The sequence below is a fragment of the Paroedura picta genome, chromosome 7, assembly GCF_049243985.1.
Source record: "Paroedura picta isolate Pp20150507F chromosome 7, Ppicta_v3.0, whole genome shotgun sequence".
In the NCBI taxonomy this organism is placed as follows: domain Eukaryota; kingdom Metazoa; phylum Chordata; class Lepidosauria; order Squamata; family Gekkonidae; genus Paroedura; species Paroedura picta.
Window position 1 is genome coordinate 76,567,933 of NC_135375.1, and position 26,829 is coordinate 76,594,761.

The 26,829-nt window shown below is 40.6% G+C and overlaps 1 protein-coding gene across 41 annotated transcripts in view; it reads right to left on the reverse strand.

Annotated features, from left to right (window-relative positions):
* The window catches only part of PTPRD (protein tyrosine phosphatase receptor type D), a 1,533,354-nt gene that overhangs the window by 1,209,519 nt on the left and 297,006 nt on the right, over positions 1–26,829 (reverse strand). For all 41 annotated transcript variants that reach the window (XM_077344981.1, XM_077344985.1, XM_077344991.1 and 38 more), the window contains one exon: positions 11,209–11,282. The gene's annotated coding sequence lies outside the window, so the exon portion shown is untranslated. The remainder of the gene's footprint in view (positions 1–11,208; positions 11,283–26,829) is intronic.

Consider the following 26,829-nt stretch of genomic DNA (forward strand, 5'->3'; position numbering starts at 1 on the left):
GAAACAATATTCTAGTAGAACCACTGTTAACATTTTAAAAGGTAAATTGTGATTCTTTAGGCCTTGTAGACATAGAAGCATTTTTATTATGACTTTGATTTATGTCCTGCTTGAAATAGTAAAAAGGAGTAGAGTTAGTAATAATTTTTATTAAAGAAGAAGAGTTGGTTCTTATATGCCACTTTTGTCTACCAAAAGGAGGCACAAAGCGGCTTACAATCGTCATACCTTTCCTCTCCCCACAACAGACACCCTGTGAGGTGGGTGAGGTTGAGAGAGCTCTGATATCACTGCTCGGTCAGAACAGTTTTATCAGTGCCGCGGCGAGCCCAAGGTCTCCCAACTGGCTGCATGTGGGGGAGTGCAGAATCGAACCCGGCATACCAGATTAGAAGTCCGCACTCCTAACTACTACACCAAAGTGGCTCTCTTAAACAAGAAAATATCATGAAACCAATCAAATATTACAATGGAGAGGAAAATATGGATTATATTCACTGTAGAAGAGAAAACTGGCTGATCAACAGTAGTGTTTCAAGCTGTTAGCTTTGATTTCACATCCTGAAGGCAAGAATTCACATCACCATGGAGGCATATAACTGCAACGGATTGCTTAGTTGACTTGAAAATTGTTAACTTGTTTCCAATTTTCTTGTCCTTGGAAATAAATGTCCTGTTGCACTATAACATACCACAGTGAACTATGCCCTTTGTGGTTTACCTATCAGGAACTCTCAAATGTGTTTGCTTTGTGATATATATTTCTTCATAGGGACAATAAAGCCCAGAATTGGAGGCATGTTACAAAGCAATGAAACAAGTGTATAACTCATCTGTCCATTCTATTCCATTCATTCCAATCTAGGATATGCTTGAGTTGCACTGAAATGGATCAAATCGCATGCAGATGAAATGGTTTAAAAGCTTGATCTTGCTGATGGTGTTTGTAAAGTCTTGGAGGTCATGTAGCCACTTTCCAGGCCTTACTGGGGATGCAATTCAGGGCAATCCAATGTATTTGGTCTGCATTTGAATTTGCTTTCCTCTTCTCTCCCCACCCTTGCCTTTGAAGCCTGAGTCCCCCCACCTTTATGCCTCCTCCAGCTTTATGCCATTTTAATTTTTTTTGTTTGTTTTGTGCTAGGGTCCCAAGGTTTTAAAACAGATTTCCTTCCCTTCTCGCTTCCCTGTGATGGTGTTGAGTCTTAAAAAAGAAATGCACAACAAAACCAAAAGTTCTTCCTCTCCTGGTTTTTGACCTTGAAACAAAGGATCCTTTCTGTGCTGTGGAAATCTTTTTAGCTATGTAGATTAGTGGGTGATGGGGGACCGGATCCTTGACACTACTCTTTGAACAAGCACATTAAACTTTTCGCCTCTGCGATAGATTGATCAATCTCCTAGCAATGTCATTTTCCTCTCAAAGCAGAACCCCCTTTTTAAAAAACAAGCCCTGACTTGTTCTCAACATGTGCATGCCTCCAAGCTCCATTGAAGGTTTTAAAACAGATGCCCCCCACTTGCAGGATGTACTAAAACGAATGACAAGATTGACCATTGGAAACAATGGGAGATGCTGGAAGACCCATTGGAAATAATGGGAGGCACGAATGCCAATTGACTTTCATGGGCTCCATGGAAATACATCACAGTAGGAAAAGAGTTGCAAAGAAAACAAGGAATGGATTTTCCATTACAAAAAGAGACTACGCAGAGCCCGGAATGACAGGTCTCAGAGTGGAATGATAGTCCCTGTGAGTACCACTCTGGGTGGTACTCATTCTATTCCTAGATCCCCCATGGTACTCCCAGGGGCTGCCATTCCACCCTGGGACCTGGAATTCCAGGACCTGAATAGTCTTATTGTGATAGAAAATCCATTCCACGTTTTCTTTACAACTCTTTTCCTATTGTAATGTATTTCAATGGAGCCAATGCAAACCAATTGGAATTCCTGCCTCCCATTATTTGCGATAGATCAATCAATCGTTAGCACGCATATAAACTGCAGAGAGCCAGTTTCTGGGAGCGTTTGTATAGAAATGCAATAAATAAACAAACAAACAAATAAATAAAGGGTAGGGATTGTGTTTCTGCAGCTCCAGGAAGACCGCCGATCCAAGGTTAATGCAAAGGGCAGGAACTGATAACTATCAGATATTTTTCCATGTTTAAAAGTAAAACAGAGTGGTTACACATTAAAACTATAGAGAAGTTTATCTGATAATATTTTTGATAGATGAGCTACAATAAGTAATAGTTATAGTTTGTTCATACTTTGGCTTCCTTCTTGAACCCAGCACTAGCCATAGTGTATGACAGATATTGTTAGCAAGAAGTGTTTCCTCCAAGAAGAGTTGTATTTTATGGTTCATGCTACTTGTAACTAATCAGGGCACTTTAATCTATAATTTATTTTTCCTTTGAAAGTGAATCCCATAATTTTACAGATTTAATGGCTTGGGAAATTATAATGAGGAACAATCACTTGGCACTGACCTTTTCCAAGCTACCTGTTATTTTGATTGGTTTAGCTAGCAATACTTCTAATTGAATTTGTCAGTAACAAAAACCGTGTCTCCTAACAGATGCTGGCTTAGTTTTTTATAATTATTATATTATCACTCCAGGTAAATATACAAGCAAAGAAACAGGGGGAATAAGAACAAAGTCATGCACAGTAACAAAGTCAAAATATTAAATAGAAAAGTCCTGCTAGGTCATGAGGAAGACCTTCTTTAAAACAACATATACAAAGTAAAAAAAGACTGGCACCTGTGTAACTGAACGTGTTCCCAGATAACACAACAATATAATGGTGTTACAGCTACAAGGAAAAGCTAACATGGTTATGGTGATGTGCCAGAAGTTGAATTTAGGCCACTGAATATGTTGTAATGACTGATCTAACACAGACCAAAGTTTCTCAAAATGGAAAATGTGTAATTACAAGATTTTGAATAATTCCCTCCCACCATATTTTTTACTGTTTATATGAAGGCTGGGGAAAACTGGGGATCAATCTACACAACATTATGTGGGAATATGCTTTAGGATGCTTTGGGCTGATCCTGAGTTGAGCAGGGGGTTGGACTAGATGGCCTGTTTGGCCCCTTCTAACTCTATGATTCTATGATTCTATATTTCTCAGACCACTTATCAGGTGTTCCACAAACTGTATTGCCATCAGACTCCTGCAGGAGAGGGCCATGATTACATGGTAGGATTTATATTTCTAGGCTACAAAATATCTGAAGATTAGGGGTGTTGAAGCCAGAGGAGGGCAGGGTATGGGGAAGGAAGCAGCCTCAGTAGGGAAGAGTGCTTGCACTCGAAAGCTCACACCCTGAATAAATCTTTGTTGGTCTTCAAGGTGCTACTGGACTCTGATTTTATTGTGCTACTTCAGACCAACATGGCTACCCATTTGAATCTGTCATAATGTCATATAGTCCACTCTTGAAAATAGCCATTTTCTCCAGGGGAAATGATCTCTGTTATTTAGATATCAGATGTAATACCAGGAGATCTCCAAGAGCTAACTGAAGGTTGGCAATCATATTACACTGTGAAATCTGTCCTAATAGGATTTCATTAGTCTCCCTAATACAAAAAAGACACCCTGTGAGGTAGGTGAAGCTGAGAGAGCCCTGGTATTACTGCTCAGTCAGAACAGTTTTATCAGTGGTGTGACAAGCCCAAGGTTATCTAGCTGGCTGCATGTGGAGGATCAAGGAATCAAAGCCAGATTAGAAGCCATTGCTCTTAACCACCAATGCAAGTTGGCTCTTCTACTTTACTATTTCTACCATGACCAAGAAATGGAAATATTAATTAGCTGGGTACGGCTTTCATCTTTCTTGGCTCTATGATCAATCAAAGTGGTGGATGCAGCCATGAAATCAAACGACGTATAACACTGGACCGGAATGCAACCTTAGGCATGAACCAAATATGGAAGAGTAAGGATATCAGCCTTAATACAAAGTGCTGGCTAGTTAATGCCATTGTCTTCCCCATAACAACCTATGGACGCGAAAGCTGGATCCTGAAGAAGGAAGACAGGAGAAAAATAGATGCTTTCAAATTATAGTGTTGGAGACGAATGTTGCGAATACCATGGACAGCCAAAGTTACCAACAAGATAGCTTTAGAGAGGAACAAACCAACTATGTAATTAGAAGGGAAGATATTACGGCTAAAGCTCACTACTTTGGACACATCATGTGATCAAACTTGTTAGAAAAATCATTAATGCTCGGCATGGTCAGCGGCAAAAGGAATGGATGACATCACCATAATCATGGTTTTCAATGTACATTGCTGTGCTTTAAGAGGCAAAATGCATGAGCTGAAAGTTGGGGAACAATTGTGGAAAAGTAAAATCTGCCCTCGACTTTTTAAGAAATCACTATCTGTGATCAACTGTGTTCAATTTCACTTTCCTTACTTTTTCCAGTTCTATGGCTCTCAAAGAATTTGGAATAACAGTAGTTGTTTGGCAAGACAAGTTTTCATAGAATCAAAGAATCACAGAATAATAGAGTTGGAAGGGACCTCCTGGGTCATCTAGTCTAACCCCTGCACTGTGCAGGACACTCACATCCCTATCACTCATCCACTATAACCTGCCACTCCCTTAAGCTTTCACAGAATCAGCCTCTCCATCAGATGGCTATCCAGCCTCTGTTTAAAAATTTCCAAAGATGGAGAACCCACCACCTCCCGAGTAAGCCTGTTCCACTGAGATACGTTTTTATCTCTGATCTTCAGTATCTCTGATTTTATCTCTGATCCTCCTCTCTCAGCATAATTACAGGGATTTTGCTAGTGTTGAATTAACAGGACCTCTCCCAGGAACTCTGTTGTGTAGGAAGAACTGAAAAGCAACAGGCTTGAGGTCTAAGGCAGGAACAAAAATCAGAGCCATGGATCGGCTCATGGCTGGCTGGTTTCCCTACAGGAGCCAGTAGATTCGTACCAGGCAGCCGCAGTGTGACTGGTCAGCTCATAGCAGGATCCTCCATGAATCCAATCAGTTCAAACTGCCTATCTTTTCATACTTCCCTGATGATTTTATAGACTGCAAAGTGTCAGTTTTATAGAAGTTAATTGATAATTGATTGAACTGTATAATGCTGTTAATTTGAATTAAATAAACCATTCAAAATCCCTGACTGAAGACATACAAAAATTCGTACCTTCCACAGATGCAGTATGTAGAAATTAGCTCTGCTTATTCATGATGAAAAAAATTAATCAGATTTATTATGCAGATGAAACAAAAACTCAATGCTTCTCATATGTAAACTGTATGTAATTCATGGAAAGACATTAAACAAGCACAATTCTAAAGAATTCAATGACCATTATAATTTTTTTCCATTAATTATTTTCCATATTGCATACTTAATTAACAGAAAGAAGGCAAGTATAAAGTAATAACCCCGTAACCCTATGTTTATTATTACTCTTAATTTATTCCTGTCTTGCAAAATTTTATACAACTCCCATCCTATACTAATTAACAGTTTCACTACAGTCTTCAAAGTGATTTACAACCAATTAATGGCAAAAATATGAAAACAATTTTAAATTATCATCTCATCAGAAGAATATACTTCAACATTTAAAGCAACAACATTAGATTATTATTTTTTACAAATTTCTGCTGTAATTAGGGTGGCTTGTCTCCCCTGTGGGCAGGGATGGTTCCTGGTGGCCCCAGAAGTCTAGGATAGCTGGGAGGCATAACTGCTTGATCTCTACATGGCCAAAGTGCAGTTTGGTGGTTCAGCCAGGTCTGATTTGGCACATTTAACTACAGAAGGTTGATTTAGACTGATTTGTCTGAATCAGCATTGATCCAGGTAGTTTTTGGATTATCTGAATTGAACTGCACATTCCTGTTGGCAAGTACTACCCTACGTGAAGAGCAGAAACCTTAGAAAAATCATTGGCTTTTGCAGCCAACCCCCAATGCAGGAAGAGGCACCAGAGTCAGAGCCAAGCCACAGCCTACTGATGCTACCCCACTGGTTCATAAGACACCAACGTCAGTTGCCCTGCAGGAGCCCAGGGCTGCTACCCCAACCACTGTAACCTCTGGTTTCTGTTGGCAATTGCTGACTCAGCCACTCCAATGCCCAGACCACTGAAGCAGGGCAAGACAGAATGAACCAAGAAACCCATCAGGAGGCAGGCAGAGGTAGTTGGGAATCAGAACGAAGGGAAGGGTAAGAGGAAGCCCTTCTGAGACTTTGAGGGAGAAAGACTTGGAGGACAGCCCTGGAATTACACCAGCTATAAAGGAAGGCAGGAAAGGAAGCTCAGAGTTGGATGTAAGAGACGAAGAGGAGGGCAGACAACTTGGAGGATGGAAGGAGAGAAAGCAAAGGAGGACCGAGGAAGGATGAGAACAGAGGCAGAAAGGAGAGGAAAAAGAGAGTGTGTGTGGACTGAGGAAAGACAAGACACCAGAGCTACGAAGTAGAGGCAAGCCAGCAAGTGCCAGATGAGGGGAGTTGGAGTCACCCATTAAACTGGAAGAGGGCATGGCCAGAACAAGATGGGGCTAGTACTTTGAGAAGGCAGCAAAAGTGACACAGACCAAACTTTTACTTTTCTGACTATTCTACAGTCTGGGAGGAGGGGTTTGAGGAAGAGCTACCAAATTTGCAGCTGTAGGAACCTCCCCTCAAAAGAAACCCCAAGTTTCATGAAGATTGAACCAGAGGTCCCATTGAACCTCCACTGTTTCCAATGGCAAAGGGGAAAAGATTATCTGTTCTTGCCTTGCCAATGGAAACAATGAATGATGGATGGGGGCATCCTCTTCGGATGTCCGTAGAATTGGACCCCCCTGGTCCAATCTCTTTTAAACTAAGGGGAGGAGAAGCTCCTGCAATTATGCTACAAACTAGGAACTAAGCCTGCTGTACCCAAAATACAGCAGGTGCTAGAGGGGCTCGCGATTAGGGCGGGGCAGCTCAGGAGCTTTGCTGGGCCCGGACCCGGCGCTGCACGTGGCTCGCAATTGGTCCCTTCCCGGTGAACTGACCATCGGAGGGCTTTGCACCTGCCGATTGTCAGTCCAGGGAGGGGGCTTATCGGCACCCTTCCTCATCCCAGACAGGGTCCACCCTCGGGGCCCTTACTGCTTTATTTTATCTGCTCCGCAGGAGCGGTTAAAGATATGGTACCTTCCTTCAAGCTCCATCCCTCCCTCCCCCCTTCAGAACATGGAACAGATGGAAAGGGGAAGTGTTTCCATTGACTAACAGCACCATTGACTTTAATGACAATGAATCAATTCATTTTTGTTTCAATGGATTCAATCAAATCTTAGATATGAAACAATGCCTTGGATTCAGCCCAAATTGATTTGGCTGAATTCAAAATAGACCAAGGTTCTTTTTGCACATACCTACCTGCTAATTTATGTCACAAACAAGCATCTACTCAATGTATTTCCTGCAAACTCCATTTAGAACCTAACCAATCCTCATGTACCTGGTCTAATAACCCATACCTATTGTAATCAACATGGATCAGATTAAAATTACCCTTCCTTAGCCCTTTAAATAACTATCAAGTCTTAAATTGATAAAAGGGGAAAACATGGGAAGTGTTCACCACTTGCACTCCATTGCCTTCTGGACAGCCTATCTATTAGGTCTTTCATCCTCTTCTCTGGAATGATCAGATCTCTGAAGGAAGATGAACACTGAAGTTGTCTCTCCTAGCCATACTCATATTTGTCAAAGATCTATGTACTCATATTACTGTGCATCACACTTAGTCACAGTCTTGGTTAACACACCCATAAGAATAGAGATTTATTTATTTATGTGTGGATTCTCATTATCTATGGAGAATGAAACAAGGAAAACCATGCTGGATCAAACCAATACTCCATCTAGTCCAGCATTCTTCTCTTGCATGTCCACTCAGTTACATTGAAGGACCAACAAGAGGACAGAGAGGCCAAGGTCTTCTTCTGACATTGCCCCCATATGCTGGAAGTTTATGGTCTCTGAATGTGTAAGATCCCTTTAGTTACAAAGGCTAGTAGGTGCTGATCAACTTACCATCCACAAATCTATGCCACTGGTCAACCTTTCATGGTCTGGCAGTGTTCCACATTTTAATCATTTGTCCAGTAAATAATATAGAGCAGGAGATGTAGGATAATACCTACTAAACCCAAAAAGTTTGTCTCACAAATGGGGTTTATGTATTTATGAATTATATATTATATTTATATCTATTAACACAATTTGATCAGATGTTATCACTGAAGGCAGGAATCATTAAGCAGTATATAATTTTACACTGACTGAATAGCCATGAAGGAATCAATTATTTGTCATAGAGGCCAAAGGAAATTTGTGGGCGGAGAATGAAATTTAAAAGTTATATTCTGCACTAGGGGCCAAGCCTGTTTCATTCAGGAATACAAAGGGTGCTAGATTAGGGGAGTGGAGTGGAAGAACTCTGAGGACTGGCTCCCCCTGGAACCTGGAATGCTGCAGGCAGCTGTTACGGAACTCACTGGCAGGGGCAGCTACCATGCAGCAGGGATCTGCAGCCTCCAAACATCAGAGGGAAGTGGAAGGATGAGGGGTGGTCAAGGGTGATCGCTGGATAGACAGCCACCCTGAGTGGGTGTTAAGTGCTCAGTGGCACTTAAGCCATGAGACATGCTCTTCCTCCAAGGCCTTACAAGAAATATTGTGGAACAGACTGTCATCAGTCTAATTAAAATGAATACATGATTTTCTACAAAGCTATCACATATATTTTCTGATCACTGTAAATATTTACATAATCTGTGCTATGCTACCTGATTTCTTTAGGTGTCCAAAAATTCCTTGTACCATTCTGTCTTGCTGCCAGTATTACTTCAGATAACAAAGGCAAGTCTACACACTAACTTTATGTTGTTTACTAATAATCTTTCTTTGGTCAATGTCAGCTTTGAACTCATTTGTCTGTTCCTATCTGTATGGCCCTTTGTCAATGAGTCCAAACCTAAAAGATTTAGATTGACTTTGCCCTACTGCTTGGTCCTCTTGAGCTGCTAAATGGATATGCCTTCTGCGTCACAGAGACAAATAGAAGTCTCTCTGCCTTATATTAAATAAAACAATTAAAGACATACATACATAAGACCTTTATTGGCATTATATAAAGGAAAACCAATTCACAATAGTACAGAAAACATAAAATTCCAATTATAACCTTAACAGTGCCTCTGATGAGTAATCTGAATACTCTGTAGGTTATTAGCTGTGTTCTCAAGTCTCTCAGGCACCATATCAATGAGAAGACTATGGAGTTTGATTAAATCAGAGATATTAGTATTCTGGGCTAAAAAACCCCATGCAAAATTTACGTTGAGGGTCATAAAAGGCACAATAAAACAACATAAGGGCTAGGGATTCACTGGCGCTGGCACCATAGGGACATAATCTCTCCTCAGAGGGTATCCCTCAAAATCTACCTTCCAGGACAGCAGATGGCATTACATTGAACCTTGCCCGTGACATAACTCTACAAAGATCTGGGTTGGTTAAGATGCTGATGTATGGGGCCATTTGACCCGGGTGAGGGAGGATGCCAAATGTCGAGGAAGAGCATATTTTATAGGCTTCAATAATTAGTTTTTGGTAATCAAACTTGATTAGCCTTTTTTAATATAAGAGAAGATTTCTCTCTCTGGTTGAAGCAGTAAGAGATCACAAAGACAAAGAAATTACAGCAAGACAACAAATAGTGCAAAAATAAAACAAAAACAGATGAAGCAAAGTAGGGGAAAGTGAAAATATCTCTGATAGCCAAATGTATCATAAAATAAAGGGATCTGTCTGACACACTATTTGTTTAATACAGAATAATCCTTTGAAGAAAATGGATACTATTGAGCTGTGCCTGGTTTCCCTTGTCCAGATGAACTATGATCAATGATTTTTAATAAAGAAAAAAACCAATTCACATTTCAGTTAAATAACATGAGGTTTTAAATCAGGTTTTCCACTGGTTCAATTAATAATTTGGCTAAAAATCTATTGTTTCATCAAGAAAAGAAAAACACTATTTTGTCACTAGTTCATTGTTGATATGACAATGGGGAATATTAAATTGCCATTCATTCTTAAAACTTGGCATTGTGTTCTGCAGGTGACTAGAAAATACCTATAATCAACTTCAGCTTCCAATTACCAGTAGTCCAGAAACAAATTGCATTTACCAGCCACACTGACTGTAGTAATAAAAATGTTTCTCCAAAGGCTGGAATAATTACCTGCAGGAATCACTCACTATCCAGTCTTGGAGTCACCAACCACACAGAAAAGTTTGTTCGATATTCCTTTAGAAAAGTGGTGGCAAGAAATACTCATTGACTGATATTCTGGAATTACTCCTCACATCTACTATATTTAATAGACATGCTTCCTCTTCAGGCACATTTTATTCCAATATTAAATAAATAATAAATATAGAAGTATGCCTTTGTAGTCCAGAATAATGTCCTATGAGGTTCAATATTCATAATCATTAATACAGTTTAAAATCCATACTTCACTGATACAAATTCATTGAACTTAACCACTTTGAATTTGAGATCATAATGGTCAAAGGATGTTAAAGAGTATCTACTCCATGTTGCATTCTGCTGAACAGAATCTTTCTGAAAATATCATAGTACTACCCAATGAAAGATATCTAAAACAATGGTCTGAAGCAACACAGAACCCAATATAGTCATGAATTGTGTGATAGAGTGGATCTAAATATTCTACCACTGCAATTCATAATACTTAAAAAAACCAACTCACTCATAATCTTGATATAGATTTTATCTCAGTGCTATGTCTCATTCCACTACCGTGTTCTTTAGCAGTCTAATACCTCATGTTTTCTACCTCCCAAGAGGCCATCTGGTTTTATCAAAAGTTAATGGTATTCCAGAAACCCTTGCTGCTCAAAGTAATGTATTTTCATATTTCTTTAAGTCCTCAAACATTCCAATTAACCATATTGACTTCAGACATTTGAACTACAGTTTTTTTTTCTTGAAGCTGACATGCTGCTCTTTTCTTACAATTATTTAATTAGTTTTCTCTAACTCTGACCATGCTCGTATCACACTGTGGATGAAGGCATTACATTAAAATGAAATAAGCTTTAAAAAGGAAGACTCACCAATGTTCAGGCCTTCAGTATCCAAAGTAATCAATCACTGGAGGATTAGAAGTGCAAGACTCCTCAAAATTTCCCTGTTAAAAAGTTCAAAATATTCAATTAACATTAATAGCCAGCAAACATCATGCCATTAAAAGGCTAATATTGTAGGGGAATAGAACCTAAGTACTAAAATTACTACATAAAAACAACATTGATAAGAATGTATAAAGTATTAATATTTTAAAATAGTATCATTTGTAGAAAATAGGATAATATAAATTACGTTACATGATTCATGTCATTTCCAATTAACATATTCTTACTACAATATTATAATTAATACCTATGTTATTGGTTTTAATGAACTCGCTAAGGTTAGTTCAGTCTCCTGAACTAAATATTAGACTTTAAATATTATCCAAAATATTAGATTTCTCAGCGATAAACATGTTTCTTTCTAAACAAATACTCAGGCGTTATTACCAGTGTCCTCAGTGCTGAAGCAGGCATGATATTAATGAACCCAGAAAATTATTTTAATGTCTTGTAAGAATATGACTGTGGTCTTGCTAGTAGTGAAGCATGCAGTCCAGAAGGATAGCATCTAACTAGTCATTCTTGAATACTACCATCTGATTATGCATACTTTCTAATAGTACTAATTAATATTCACATGTATCCAAAATTAATAGACTTCAGACATTTCTATAAAATGCAGAGATTTGAGCATATATTAAGATCAGAATACCTACTCAGAATAAGGCCCACAATGGAAATAAATGATAAACTTGAGAACTAATCTAATTTTCATTGCTGTACCCTATCCATATTCTATTTACTGATTGACTGATTTATTTATATTAGTATTTACTAACCACCATTATCAGGTCTACCAGCCCATGGCAGTTTACATTCAGTTATAAAAAACCACAACAGAATACAATAAAATTACAATATAATACTAGCAGCAAGATCCAATTTACATCCTTCCTCCCATGCATACCCAGCAACAACCCCACTCACTGCCCCAGCCACTACCTCGAGAGGGTACTCCTGCCCAGATGTCCAGCACAAAAGGCCTGTACAGCAAGGGGCCCAATCTTCCTGGCTTGGCCTCAACCAAATGCCTGGTGGAAGATCTCCATCTTGCAGGCCCTGTGGAACTGTGATAGCTCTGTCTGGGCCTTCACCTCTTCTGGAAGCTCATTCCTCCAGGTTGGGCCCAGGACTGAAAAGGCCCTGGCCCAGGTCAAGGTAAGGCATACCTCCCAGGAATGAGGAACAACCAACAGATTCAAACCCGCAGAATATGGGGAGCATAAGGAGATATGCGGTCCCTCAGATAAGCCAGGCTCAGGTGGTGGATGGCCTTAAAGGTAAGAACCAAAACCTTAAACCTGATCTGGAAGCTAATTGGTAACCAGTACAGCTGTCTCACCACAGGCTGGATATGGGTCCTCCAGGATGACCTTGTGATTACCCTAGCAGCAGCATTTTGGACCAGTTGCAATTTCCGGGTCAGAGATAAGGGCAGGTCTGCATAGAGCAAGTTACAGAAGTCTAATCTGGAAGTGATAATTACATGGATCACAGTGGCAAAGTGGTCTGTTCTGTTTTGATAGGGAAATGATTGGCCCGTGAAAGTATAATTTAAGATAATGGAATTTCACCGTGTTTTCTGCCAATACCTTATGATGGCTTTGAGTAACATATTCATGAAAATTCTGCCATGTATAAAAGCTATGGGAATTACAGGGAATTAAATAAAAGGAATTAGCTGCATATGATTCTATTGTAGAGTTTCTCAACTTTTTTACCAATGAGAAACCCCTGAAACATTCTTTAGGCTTCAAGAAACCCCAGAAGTGGTGTGATTGTGCAGAATATGATTGGGAAGCATAGCTGTGTACACACCCATTAGGGGCTCCTCCCTTTCCCATGCCCTCCAGGCCCATCACTGGCCATTTTGAGAGGGGGGAAGTCGACACAACCATATATGATCATATCACCTGTTAAATGTTTAACAAATTAAAAATATATATATAACAAATTAACTCCCACCCATTCTAGAAATCCTTTCAGGACCATCAGGAAAGCCCATAGTTTCACGAAGCCCTGTTCTACTGTATAGCTATATATTCAGATGGTGATACTAAATATCTGTCTCAAATTAATAGAATTCAGACATTTAAAAATGTTGGTGGGCTTCTGTGGCAGTTATAGCAAGAAGCTGCATACTATGAAGCTCTGAGGCCACTGTAACCCAGCCTCCAGGAGTTTTTTTTTTTAGGATTACGTTGTACTGATGAAACACCTTATGATCTTCTGTAGTTGTCTGGAACTTTCCAAAAATACCCCTCCTTCGTACTAGCCTCTCTTTAGTTGTGTATTTATGAGGTAAATTGAGTCCTTTCTTTTTTCTTTATACTCAACTGTTCAGATGTGTTGCGTTGTTCTGTTGAACAAAGCATGCATTACGTGTGGAATGTTTCAACTTGCAAGTATAAAATGACTCAACATTGCAATTCAGAAGTAACAACCTTTCTCCTACAATAGCGGTCCCCAACCTTTCTCAGGTCAGGGACTGCCTCCGGAGTGAGGGAAGAGCCGACGGCCCGGGTGCTGAGAAAATGCGCACGCGCACTTGCCGCACATGCGTGTTTTCGCCACCAGGTGGCGCTAACGCGCATGCGCGACAACTGCGTGTGCGTGTTTTCACCACTAGGGGCGCTAACGCGCATGCGCAGCAACAGCACACATGCGCGTTTGCGTCACCGCCATGCTGGCGGCTGTGTCTGTCTCTTCCCTTCTTTCTTGCTGCCGGCGGGGGGAGGCAGACATGGCTGCCGGCGGCCCGGTACCGTGGCCTTTGCAACCCGCCACCGGGCCGCAGACCGGGGGTTGATGACCCCTGTCCTACAAGACAGAATACTTGTAACTAGTCCAACTAAAAGGAACACTAGGCAGAGATTTTTTTCTTCCTTTTCTTAGAAAGTTTTCTTCAGGTTGGGTGGTTTACTGGAAATGGTTACCAAAATGCAGGTTCCCTTAAAGATATAGATTTCCATTTTCACCTCACAGTCCCTGGCTCTCAGAAACTGCCCATGTATATTTAGTGCTTTTTACTTTTACCAGGGTGTTTATCACCTAAAAATAAGCTTTTTCTCCTACGGCTACTACACTACATTTAAAACAAACAAACAAACAAACAAAAAACAAGCTAACCTGACACTCTTTAAAAGAGCTTCCGAGCTGTTATCTGAGAAGTTCATCCCTTTTTTAAACTAAGGCTTGTTTACCTCAGGCTTCCAGTAGAGTTCCATGTGCCCTGATTGGCTGACAATCACTTGGATTTGCCTGGGACTATAACCACATGGTTTGACTCAGAACATTGGAGGAGAAGTGGGACTTTTATGTATGATTACCACAGCTTCAGTATCAACAATTATTTCACTTCCAACTAGATCTCAATGCAGTAAGACACTGCAGTCATAACACATCATGAATTCTTAGGACATACCATCCAAGTAAATTTCTACCCTAACCAGCAATGCAGATTACAAAATTAGGCATACACTTGATTTCAGAAGAAGAGTAGGTTCTTATATGCCACTTTTCTCTACCAGAAGGAGGCTCAAAGCAGTTTACAGTTACCTTCCCTTCCCTTTCCCCACAACAGACACCCTTTGAGGTGCTTGAGGCTGACAGAGTCCTGATATCACTGCTTGGTCAGAACAGCTTTATCAGCACCGTAGCAAGCCCAAGGTCACCCAGCTGGCTGCATGCAGGGGAGTGCGGAATTGAATCCGGCCTGCAAGATTAGAAGTCTGAACTCCTAACCACTGGCTCTCTAACTAGCTGCATTATTTCTCTTGGAATTTTGCTGTTGCCAACCTGAAAATTTTGAAATAAGTATTAGGAAAAGGGATAGAAAACTTAATCAGTTCCACAGGATCTATAAGACGGAACTATTCCACCGGGTTTATGGTCAAGGCCTATAATAATATCTACCAAAAAGCTGGCCTCACCACTAGGAGGAGAGTAGAAAATTGACTCCCTTCTAGAGGACCCCTCTGTCTTCGTATTTTAGAGGGGCAGATTGTATGTGTTGTTTTACAGTTTTTAATTCTATGGTCATTTTATTGATGTTACCAGTCCTGAGCATTTGGAAGGGTGGGATATAAATAAAAATTAGTTGCTGTTATTATATAGCCATTAATTTTGCTTTGGTCTTCATTCACATTTAATATATCAATTTCATAAAGTGCATAAGACATTTTGCTAGGTTTTATTCATTTTTATGTCAACTGCAAAGTGTAGAGACCGTATATATACTAATTACAACTGATGCTTCCATTTTTGCACTTGTTACCTGAGACACCTTAATAATAGTCTGTTGACAATGTGAATTCCGCCTTACCTACCACATAAAACGTGCTGATCCTTCAGACCAAACTCATTCATTCATTCATTCATTCATTCATTCATTCAAACCAAATCCATCCATCCATCCATCCATCCAAACATCCACCCGTCCATCCATTGGATTTATATACTGCTGCTCCCAGCAGGCTGGCTTGCGGCAGATCACAATGAAACGTATCATATAAAAACATGATCCAAATCCTAAAAATATCATAACAATGCAATTACTAACAATTTCTATCCTGCCACTCTCAATGACTGGGTTGTGGCGGCTAATAATTACAAGTAAAACCCACATTAAAACCCATCATAACCCCTTACTAAAAACATTAAACAATTCAAGTCAGTGGCGGCTAACACCCTCCACACTCAGCTCAACACCTCATGGGGGGATTAAGGGAGGCATGCCTATCTTATTCACTCAAAGGGGAGGAGTCAAGATCTTAAAACCCTCGGCCTCAACCAAAGACATCGTGGAAGAGCTCCATCTTACAGGCCCTGTAAAACTTCAAGAGCTCTGTCAGGGCCCTCAGCTCTCCTGAGAGCTCATTCCACCAGATCAGGGCCAGGACCAAAAAAGCCCTGGCCCGAGCTGAGGCCAGGTGAACTTCCATCAGGTCAGGGTCTTACAGTAAATTAGCTCTGTTTTTATATGGTGTAAATGATTAAGAAAGACCTACAGGTGGCATATGCAGGCAAGCAGTCCCTCAGATAAGTGGGGCCCTGACCACAGATGGCTGTAAAGGTTAATACCAAAACTTTGAACCTGATCCAGACTGCAACTGGCAATCAATGCAGCTGCCTCAGCACAGGCTGGATATGGGAGCTCCAATATGTGCCTATGAGGACATTAGGTGTTTTTTTGCACCAGCTGCAATTTCCAGGTAAGCCTGCATAGAGGGAGTTATAGAAATCCAGTCTGGAGGTGATTGTTGCATGAATCACTGTGGCCAAGTATCCCAAAGACAAGTAGGATGCTAGTACCTGTACTTGATGCAGATGGGAGATCACTGAGCAGACTACTCCTGTGACCAGGGCCTCCATGGATAAAAAGGAATCCAAGATCAGTCCCATGTTCCTTGCCAAAGGTGCAGTGTTAAGTTGTACCCCAGTTAAGGTGTGTAGGCATGCTTCCTGGCTTGCCTCTTTTCCACCCAGCCACAGGACCTCCATCTTGGAGGGGTTAAGCTGCGTGTCATCTGCATATTGGTGACAACCCAGCCCATAACTGAACCAACGGAGCAAGAGGGCACATATAGATGTTAAACAAAGTGGGTGAGAGTATTGCCTCCTGAAGAACCCTGCAGGGGAAGTGAAAGGTGTGTGAGAACTTTTCCACTGTGTCCAGTTCTGGAGAAAGGAATAGAGCCACTGGAGGGCTGCCCCTGTATCCCAGCCCTGTTGATGCAGTGTACCAGCAGGTTGTGGCCAACCACATCAAATGCGGCAACAGATCTAACATTGCAAGCATGGATGAACCGCCCCGATTCACAAACTACTTACTGAAGTTGGAATCTTTCATTAGAATTAATCGGGAAATAATGTGGCCAATAGTAGAATGTGTTCATTTATATAACTCTAAACTGACAAAGGACCACGTGGAGTGTATTTTTTTCTGGGGAGCAACTAGAAGAGGAATACATTGCATATATGTTTTTGAACAGCAGCAGGAGAGAACATGGAATATACAACAAGCACAATGAAGAATTGCCAACAATTGCTATTGAAAGCTAAGTGCTGCTCCCAAGAATAAGTGAACAGCAGTGATGGCCTTTCTCATTCAGGGGTCTAAGTGAAAAGAGAAACACTAGGCAATTTCTAGAAAGAAATTTATCATGAATGGTTTAACTAAAATGTATCCCTTAGTTAGAACAGAGTTAATAGAGCAGGGAATCTTCCTGCTTAAAGGGATGGAGCTTAGGGATGAGAGCTGCCAGTCCTTTGTTCCAGGGAGTTAAGCATAGGAGAGCTTGGTTGAGCACAGAATCTAGTAGTAGTAGTTAGTTTGCCGCTGCTTAGTGCAGAATCTAGTATCTGCAGTTGAATCCTAATACAGAAGGCACTTCCACACGTTGAAACAGATAGTGTTACCGCAGCATCAAATATTATCACACCTCTGGCCATTCCTCACCTTCTGGCCATGTCACTGTAGTCTGCCGCCTTTCCGCACTTCTTACATTCTGCAAGTGCTGCTGGAAATGGCGGAAGTGAGCAACACAGTTGCTCACCATGAGCTGGCTTGACAGCAGTGGTGAGAAATAAACCAAGTTCTTACCTACAAGATCTGACTGCTTTCACAAAGCAACCAAGCATAATTTGATATTATGTCTGAATGTCTACACATTTAAAGCACAAAAAAACAAACAAACCCAGGTCTGAGGTTTCTTACTTTTGTTAACACTGCTTGGGGCTTACAATTTTGAATTTTTAGGTTTTAGGAAATGTGGAAAGCCATAATAAGTCATCTATCCAAACTGCTTGCATTACGATACTTTACTTAAATGTTCTAGTAGCTTGCCATCTGCTATGCAAGAAAAGGGAAACATTTGGAGGAATAAATTGTCTATTAAAACAAGCAAACAACCCAAAAAGCAATTTTACATTCTTCTGCTCTAGTATTTTAAATTATTTCTGTGTAAAGGGATTACTGTACTATTTCCTTTCAAATATACAAGTACAAAACAAGTCACTTCCCTCTACTTGCAAACTTACAACATATTTGTTAACTGGTTTCAAATTTGTTTATGAAGGCTTATACTCAGTAGCCCAAACTAGAGCTGGAAGCTTAGTTTATTCTGGTTATACTGTTACTGTTGCCTTTTGAAGTTTAGAAGAGGGGCCAAACTGCAGGCGAAGGATGTACATGTTACCATATTGTACAACTGGCTAATCCTGTGGGCAGGCTTCTCCCCAACAGTCAGGGCCTATCACCCCTCCCAACTAATTAAAGTAGACAAGAACTACTGCCCCAGGAGAAAGATTGTTCTAAAAATTGTACAGAAAATACAGCCCTTAATATGTTATCAAATTCTGGGAACTGGAACAGAAAATGTTTTTGTGTGTCTTAGCTCAAGCAAGTTGACAAATATTTCTATATCATGAGCATTGATAAAGGGCTTTGATTATGTCTTACTTCTATATTTTAAATATAAATATTACACTGAACAGGTAAGTTTTTTCACCTATGCATTATTGTTAGGTAAAAAGTTCTGATGGAGAGGCAATGTTCTATCAAGGATCCTGAGATATTTTACTTTTATTGGAAATGAACAACTGGTTTTGACAACAGAGAAATAAACATTGAAAGTGCTTCTTAGGGATAATTTTTTCAAGCACTGACAGCATTATTTCTCTGCAATAACTGATTAACATCAGAGAGCAATTAGATACAAAGACATAAGTTGGTTATAACAGAACAAAAGATGGTGCATTCCAAAGGTAAAATGATGCACAGATGTTTTAATCAAGAATGCTATAAAATCTACTTAAATAATTATTGCACAAATAAAGTTTATTTTGAGACATTCCATATGTGACCACATGGTGTTAATTAGAAAGAACTCGTGTGGGCTGCTGAAAGTCAAATTTTGCAGCTAAGCAGTTACTATAGTTATACCAGTAATGGGAAAATAATACACATGGGAAAAGCCACAAAGAACTGCTATAAGAGGGTGATTTGTCTAAGTTGCACAGATTCATGCAACAATTCTGAAAGAGTCAGTTTTGAGGAGCCACCAAGTATTATGTGTGTTTTATAAAATCCTAAAAATTGTGCCACCTAAAAAAAAGGAATGAAAACAAAGGGATAAACATAAACATTACCATATTGCAGTTGCCCCCCCCAACGCTGCAAAAGTCAGAGCTTTCTAAATGTATTAAGGTGAGAGCAACATTGCTCATTTTTTCAAAGTAAATAATTACAGTATTTGCTGGCATATAAGACTACTTTCCCCCCCTGAAAAACATGCCTCCAAGTGGGGGGGGGGGTCGTCCTATACGCCAGGTGCACTTCAGTACTGTAATGTAATGTAACAAACTCTATATTTAGAATGGAAATGTTGGGGGGTCGTCTTATATGCCCAGTCATCTTATACGCCGGCAAATATGGTAATTATATAACAGTCACACTGTTGTAGTGGTATGGGAAAAGCTTTCTCTTTTCTTTGTTAGATGGCAGAATGTTAAGGGGAGACTATTACTTTTGCTTCTTCAGTGTTCCTGGAAAAACAGAAAGGTAGGAAGACCATCGATTACATTGGACTAATCCATCTTTAAAGGGGGATACCACTTAATAATTTGAGGTCACTGGGGGGGAAAGGGCTGCATGAGGCTTGCACTACCTCTTAAGGGCAGTAGTATATTAGCTGGCCAGCTGCTCTGGTGGGATTGTTGGATCAGAAAATAAATAAGTTCCTTCTATCTTGAAATTGGCCTTTGAATATGTGGATGTATGTTTTTTATAGTAAGTATAGATTTCTTATGAAAAATAATGGGTTAGAGATAGAGCAAATTGCCAGTTTTTGCCAATTCCCTCTTCTGGCTGCAGCCCTCTTTTGTACTGATCTCCATGGACCAATTATGCACAGGCAGGGAAGAGCTGGCTGGCCCTTGCATGACAGTGAGGCTAATCTCTGCTTATGCATGATGCTGAAGCTGTCTGGGGCACTTCCTGGCCGTAGCCCATGTCAGGGCCTCTGATGGCTCAAGGCAAGGGAATGCAGATTCTTCCACATTCCCTTTCTTGCCACAGTGGACATCAGAAGAAAAGTTTGTTCTTATATGCCACTTTTCTCTACCCGAAGGACTCTCAAAATGGCTTACAATCACCTTCCCTTTCCTCTCCCCACAACAGACACCCTGTGAAGTAGGTGAGGCTAAGAGAGCCCTGATATTACTTCTTGGTCAGAACAAGTTCATCAGTACTGTGGCAAGCCCAAGGTCACCCAGCTGGTAACATGTAGGGGGTGCACGGAATCAAACCTGGCTCAGCAGATTAGAAGTCCACGCTCATAACCACTACACCAAGCTGTCTCTCAGCCAGCTTAGATGGACAAGGCCTGTACATAGGGGAAGGGCCGGGCCTTCAAGACTAGTTCTTTCCCCATCCCCGCCTACTGTGTCCCTGCAGGGACGCAAAATGCCCTGTTGGGTTTTGCGGTGCTGTGGAGCCCAACAGGGTATTTGTACCCCCCATGGTGGGTATGCTGCTCTCCCACTGTTGTGCAGTGCGACCCCCATGCTCCCCACCTCCAGCCACCACCACCGCCACAAGGTGCAGTGAACCCCATCCGCCCTAGAGTTGTGCATGTAAATGCACAGCTCTGAACAGGACCATGTGAGCCAGGGGATTTCTTCTCCTGTGCATACACAAGACACGGTGGGGCATGCTGCCTTGCCACTGGGAATTGGCGGCCCGGTATGGCCACTGCCATGCATAATCAGTCATAGTCTCCTATCTCCTAGAAGAATCATTTCAAAGAGGTAAATCGACTGCATTTGATGAGACAAGGAAGTTCAATTCTGGTAATGGAAATTGTCTGGATAAAGCCCATTATGTTTATCATCCCATCAATTCAAAGTAAGTGGATGAGTGTGATAGAAAGTTTTTGTATAGTCAAGATCCATGCTATTTTGAATCTATATTTAGGTGAGTGCTTCTTTACCTAAAATGTTTAATACATAAACATAACACATCTGGGAAAGCTTTATGGTTCTATTCTATATGACAAGTAATCTGGTTAGAAGAACAGGTAATTCTGGGTTGAGAACAGAACAAATTCTAGAAGAGCTCTAGTGCTGTTATTTCGTGCTACACTGTATAGTTTTTATAGACAAGTATACTAATGTTAAACAAACCACGCTTGTGGCTTCATTCGTGGATTTCAAGGCTGTTTTTGACTCAATATCATGAAAGAGGCTCTGGTAGAAATTGAGGAATACTTCTATGGATAGAAGATTATTTTGATTCAACAGCTGTGCTTCTGCTTCTGCTCAAGTGAAGTATGGTCCCTCTGGTCAACTCTCAGCTCAATTTATATTGAATATAGGGATGTGAGGCAAAGTTGCATACTTGCACTACTGCTATTTAATATTTATATTAATAATTTAATGAAGTCCTGTTTTCCACTTGGTCTTCCTTAAGCTGACAGCACAACATGCTGATGATACAGCATTGCTTTCCAGATCCAGAGTGGGAATGCATACACTCTTGCATTCCTTCTAAGATAGTAGATTGCCTAGCCTATTTGGCACCCAAAGCAGGTGGTAGGGTTTGGTGATACATGGGCAGTATCACATGGAAGCAGCCACATGGAAGTAGCCAGTTGAGGTCACAATGCTCCCCCCCCCCAGCCTGCCTGCCTCAGCATGGATCATGGTTCTTTCCTGGGTAGCATCTCCAGCTCAAAGGCTCCTCCAGCAGGAGTTGTGAGAGATGGTTATCAGATCCCCTCTGTCGTCTCCTCTCTAAGCTAAACAGACTATGCTACCCCAACTTTTCCTCATATATCTTGGTCTCCAAACCACTCACCAGCTTGATTGCCATCTTCTGGACATGCTCCAGTTTGTCTACATCCCTCTTCAACTCAGGTGCCCAAAACTGAACACAGTACTCCAAGTGAGGCCAAATCAGAGCAGAGTAAAGCAGTACCATCACCTCCCATGATCTGAACATGATACTCCATTTGATACAGCTCAAAATCTCATTTGACTTTTTAGCCACCAAGTCACTGCTGGCTTGTTCAATGTACGGTCTACTAAGGCTCCTGGATCCTTTTTGCACATACTACTGCCAAGACAAGTCTCCCCCATCCTATATTGGTGTAAATGTTTTTTCCTACCTAATTGCAGAACTTTATATTTGTCCCTACTGAATTTCATTTTATTCAGTTTAGCCCACTTCTCGAGCCTATCAAGATCATATTGTATACTGATTCTCTCTTCTATTGTGTTTTGCTACCTCTCCCAAGGTGGGGCTGTCAAGACAGCAAAAGGTACTCAGTTGGAGGTACAAGGACAGCAAATGACTTGAAGCCCGGGGGAATGAAAAGAGGAATTGCCCAAGGGCTAGAGAGAGCAGAAGAGATAGAAGGGATAGAGGTATAAAAGAGGGAGGGGGGAGCCCATGGAGAGGAACACAGTGTGGTTGGTGAAGGTGGAGTGAGGGAAAGAGAGGGAGAGCACTGTGACTGTTGAATAAACCAGTACTTCAGCAAACACACTTGCAGTCTGCCCGACTTTGTATATTTTCTGGATTCCAGGGAATCCAGAAAAGTGGATTCACCCTCAGAAAATCGCTACACTCCTGCCAACAACCTGCAACACTTGCAAAAAAGACTTGTGTTTTCTCAATGTAGCGGTTGCAACAAAGTCCCTCCGCTTGGCTCTCTCCTCCGAACTTCCGGCGAAGAGATCACCATTTTTTTTCGGAGCGAGCAGGGAAAGCAGCAAACCAGTGAGGTTTCATTCATTCAGCGAGGCTTCTCTGGCTACAGTCCCCCCACAGAAGGGCATTAAGGCTCCCCTAAGTCCCCAAGCGCAACACAGCCCCCTGTTCGCCAGTTCCCTTTAATTTCGGCCAAAAATCGCACCCATGCGGGGGGGGGATTTTTTTTTCACTCGGGGGAGCATGGTAACGATAACTCGCCAGCTCACATGCCAGCTAAATGGGTCTCTACTACATTACGAGGAATCAAGGCATATTCGTTGAAACACGTTTTTTTTTTAACTGTGCTTAAAGGGAAAGGGGCTTTTCGGGAGCATGATAACAACCGCCCATTGGCTGTTTGTTTGATTGACGGCCAGGGGCGGGAACAAGCACAGAAAAAATTGCTTCCTTTCTAGCGATTCCTGCGAGACCGGAAACCTGTGGGGAACGAATGAAACGCTACTGGATTCCCAGCTCTCTTGGACTCCCATCTCTTTAAGTCTTTCTGACCAAAGGACAACGCAACGTATCTTTACATCTGTTAAAATGTGTTTTCCTGAAGTCCAGTCTATACATCTAACTATGTAAAGGTTTTCTCTATCCAACAATTGTAAATTCCAAAATCACATGGTCACTACTACCAAATGTGCCCACTACTTCTACCTCATCTACCAGTTCTTCCCTATTGATGAGAATCAAATCTAAAATAGCAGAGCCCCTGGCTCCCCTCTCTACTTTCTGGGAAATGAAGCTGTTGGCAAAACAAGTCAAGAATTTAATGGAGTTTGCATTTTAAGCAGAGTTGGTCTTCCAACTCTCTGGGTAACTGAAGTCTCATGACCACTGTGTCCCTCCTTTTTGAGAATTTTGTAATCTGGTCTAGGAGTATCTCATCCAAGTCCTCTGATTGGTTTGGTGGTCTATAGCAGACCCCCACAATAATACCATTCTCATTTTATATTTACCCAAATACACTCAACTGAACTTCCAGTATACAGACTGTGGGGTTTCAGTGTAAATCCAAAACATGCTTTCGTGGTGTGGAAATGGTATTGTCCATTTATTCTTAAAAGAGTCAAATGTTTGTCAAGTTCTGTTGATTACACTGAAATACAAACTTAGTCTTCAGGAAAATAGGGGGGTACATATAAAAGTTTTATCAGAGGAAATTAAGACATTTATACTTTTAAAATGTTGTCTGTGAGAATTTTTGAATGAAGAAACACCAAGGTAGCATATATTTCAAAACAGGGACAATGCATAGCCTAACCTGACATTCATGTTTTCCATGTGTTTAATTTTTATTCCATAATCCATTTATCTTATTCAAACATATAATCATCATATTTGATAACCTTCCTTATATAAATATGGCTTTCTATCATTATAGATTTACATAATCTTACATAAATAAATCTGCCATATACATTTCAAACCATAGCAAAATGAACCCCCATAACACTCAGAAGTAATGGTATAGCCTTTATTTTTTCTCAGCATGGATTATCACAGTGTTGTAAAACAAATAAACAGACAGAACACCTTGACAATTAAAAGTATTTTCTTGTTTTCTATGAGTTTTTAGCCCTGGGCCTGTTTAGTTTCTCTGAAGATTAAGCCAAATTGTTAATATTCTTTTCGGGGTAGATGGAGCCTTAGTGCCATCTGGTGGCTCATTCAGGATTCCTTCAGGATTTAAATACAAATAAATTGTACCTTACAAGTTGTATGCTCTCATCTTTTTCAATATTACTATTAAATTATATTATTAATTTAGTCTGCATAACAGTCGATATTTTAAACAAAACTTTCTTTACTGAGAGATCTGCATTATTGGGAACCATGCTTTTTCATTCAAAGAAACAATGACTGCTTCTCCATTTTAACCAATCTTGCATATTAAAAAAGCAAAAACCTAGTATGTTGCCAATGAAGAAGCTAAACTAGGGTCCATTATCCAAACATTTAGTTTTCTATACAGAGGGATAATTATTTATGTAAGCATTTATATCCCATCTATGTTTGCTTACAGTACCTTACAAAAATCAGTGAATAAAACTGTATTGGTCTTAAGTGTGCCATTGGTCTTAAACTTTGTTTGAATGCCAGTGAAATGAGCTAAAGGGACATTAAAAAGATGAAACACTGTATTTACACACACATGTAAAGACATGAGACTCTGTTTACTCATGTAAAGACATGAGTGTGCAAATACTTTTTAATGTCCCTTTAGCTAATTTCAGTGGCTTTCAAACAAAGCCACATCATAAAAATCAAAACTGGGCCAAAACAAATCCACGTCATAAAAAACAACTGGGTCAGTTCTGCAGGGCCTGTAAGGGCCTTCCACCAGGCATTTGGTTAGGGCCAATGAACACCTAGGTGTCTTGGGCTCCCTCTATATAGACACCCCTCCTCCTGAATCCAGAAACTAAGATGCTCTGTGTTTTCCACACAGTGGGTAGGATCGTTTTATTGTGATTTAACTGCTGTTTTTTTATGTATTTTATATTTTTATGTATTTTATATTGTATTATAATAATAATATGTTGTAAGCCCCCTTGGGCTGGCATGTCCGGGAAGGGTGAAGTATAAATCCAAAAATAAATACAAATAGTAAATAAATAGTAAATAAATAGTAATCCTTAAATATCAAGCAACCTGAACATCTCCCCAACAAACTTGCAGCAACATGCTGGAAAGAAACTGACAAACTGCTGTCTGGGAGAACCCAAGGTGATTGTGTTCCTATTCATCCATCCACTCAGGGGAAAAAACAACAGCTACCTAACAAAGATGGACATAAAAGCAAGTAATCATCTGATCTCCCTTGTGGAAAAGGGAGCAAGCCTAGGCTGTGAGCTCAGGATGGGGAGAGCAGAAGTGATTTCTTTCTTTCTCCATGCTTACAACTGAAACACATCTATATTATCGTATCCTGCCGTTCCTGGTAAGTAACAACATGGATTAAAATGATCAAAATTAAATAAAAACAAGTGTAATTATTAAAAAATCAAGATACCTTATCAGCCCTATTCAATAAAGATGGGGTGGGGGGCTTCTAGATCTTTCTTCAGGAGGTAGACCTTCCTTCTATTCCAGCAGTGAGGCCAACACTTCTTGTTCCATTTGACATCACCAAGAAGCCTGTGGAACAGCTCTGGCTGGTCAAGGCCGAACACACCCCTTTTGGGGCTGAGGATCCTAAGCAAGTTTTGGTCTAATGACCACAAAACTATAGGAGGCAGGTTAAGATGGCAGAGCATTAGGATTGCTTTGTGTAACCTCTGAAGTCGAGTGTGGGCCATTTCACAATATCGAACAACAGGATAGAAGAAATAGCGCTAGAAATCTTCACACCTAGAAATCAGCACCCATGGGTGTATCAGAATCCAAAAAACTGATCCACTGAGGCACCAACAGTCTCAGATCACTTTTCAGTCCCTTGATGTTCAGTCACAAGCAATGCTTACCCACATGCTTTTTTCTTGCTTCTTCTATTTCCTTCTTCTACTTCTTTCAAGATTAATCTCACCTTAGGAAATTACAACAGGAATATGTCCCCCAAAGAACTGGAGGGGTATGTGACTGAAAAATAATTGACTTCTTTTTGTTATTTAAAACTGCACTTACCCCCATGGCCCCCCTTACTTTTCTCATCCTCCTCTTTTACTAAATGGATAAGGTTAACAAGCAAAGCTTTGGACTCATTTGGAATGGTTAGCACCTGACCAATATCTAATGGAAGGGAGTGGGCTCCAAACTAACATAAAACAAAACAAAACACC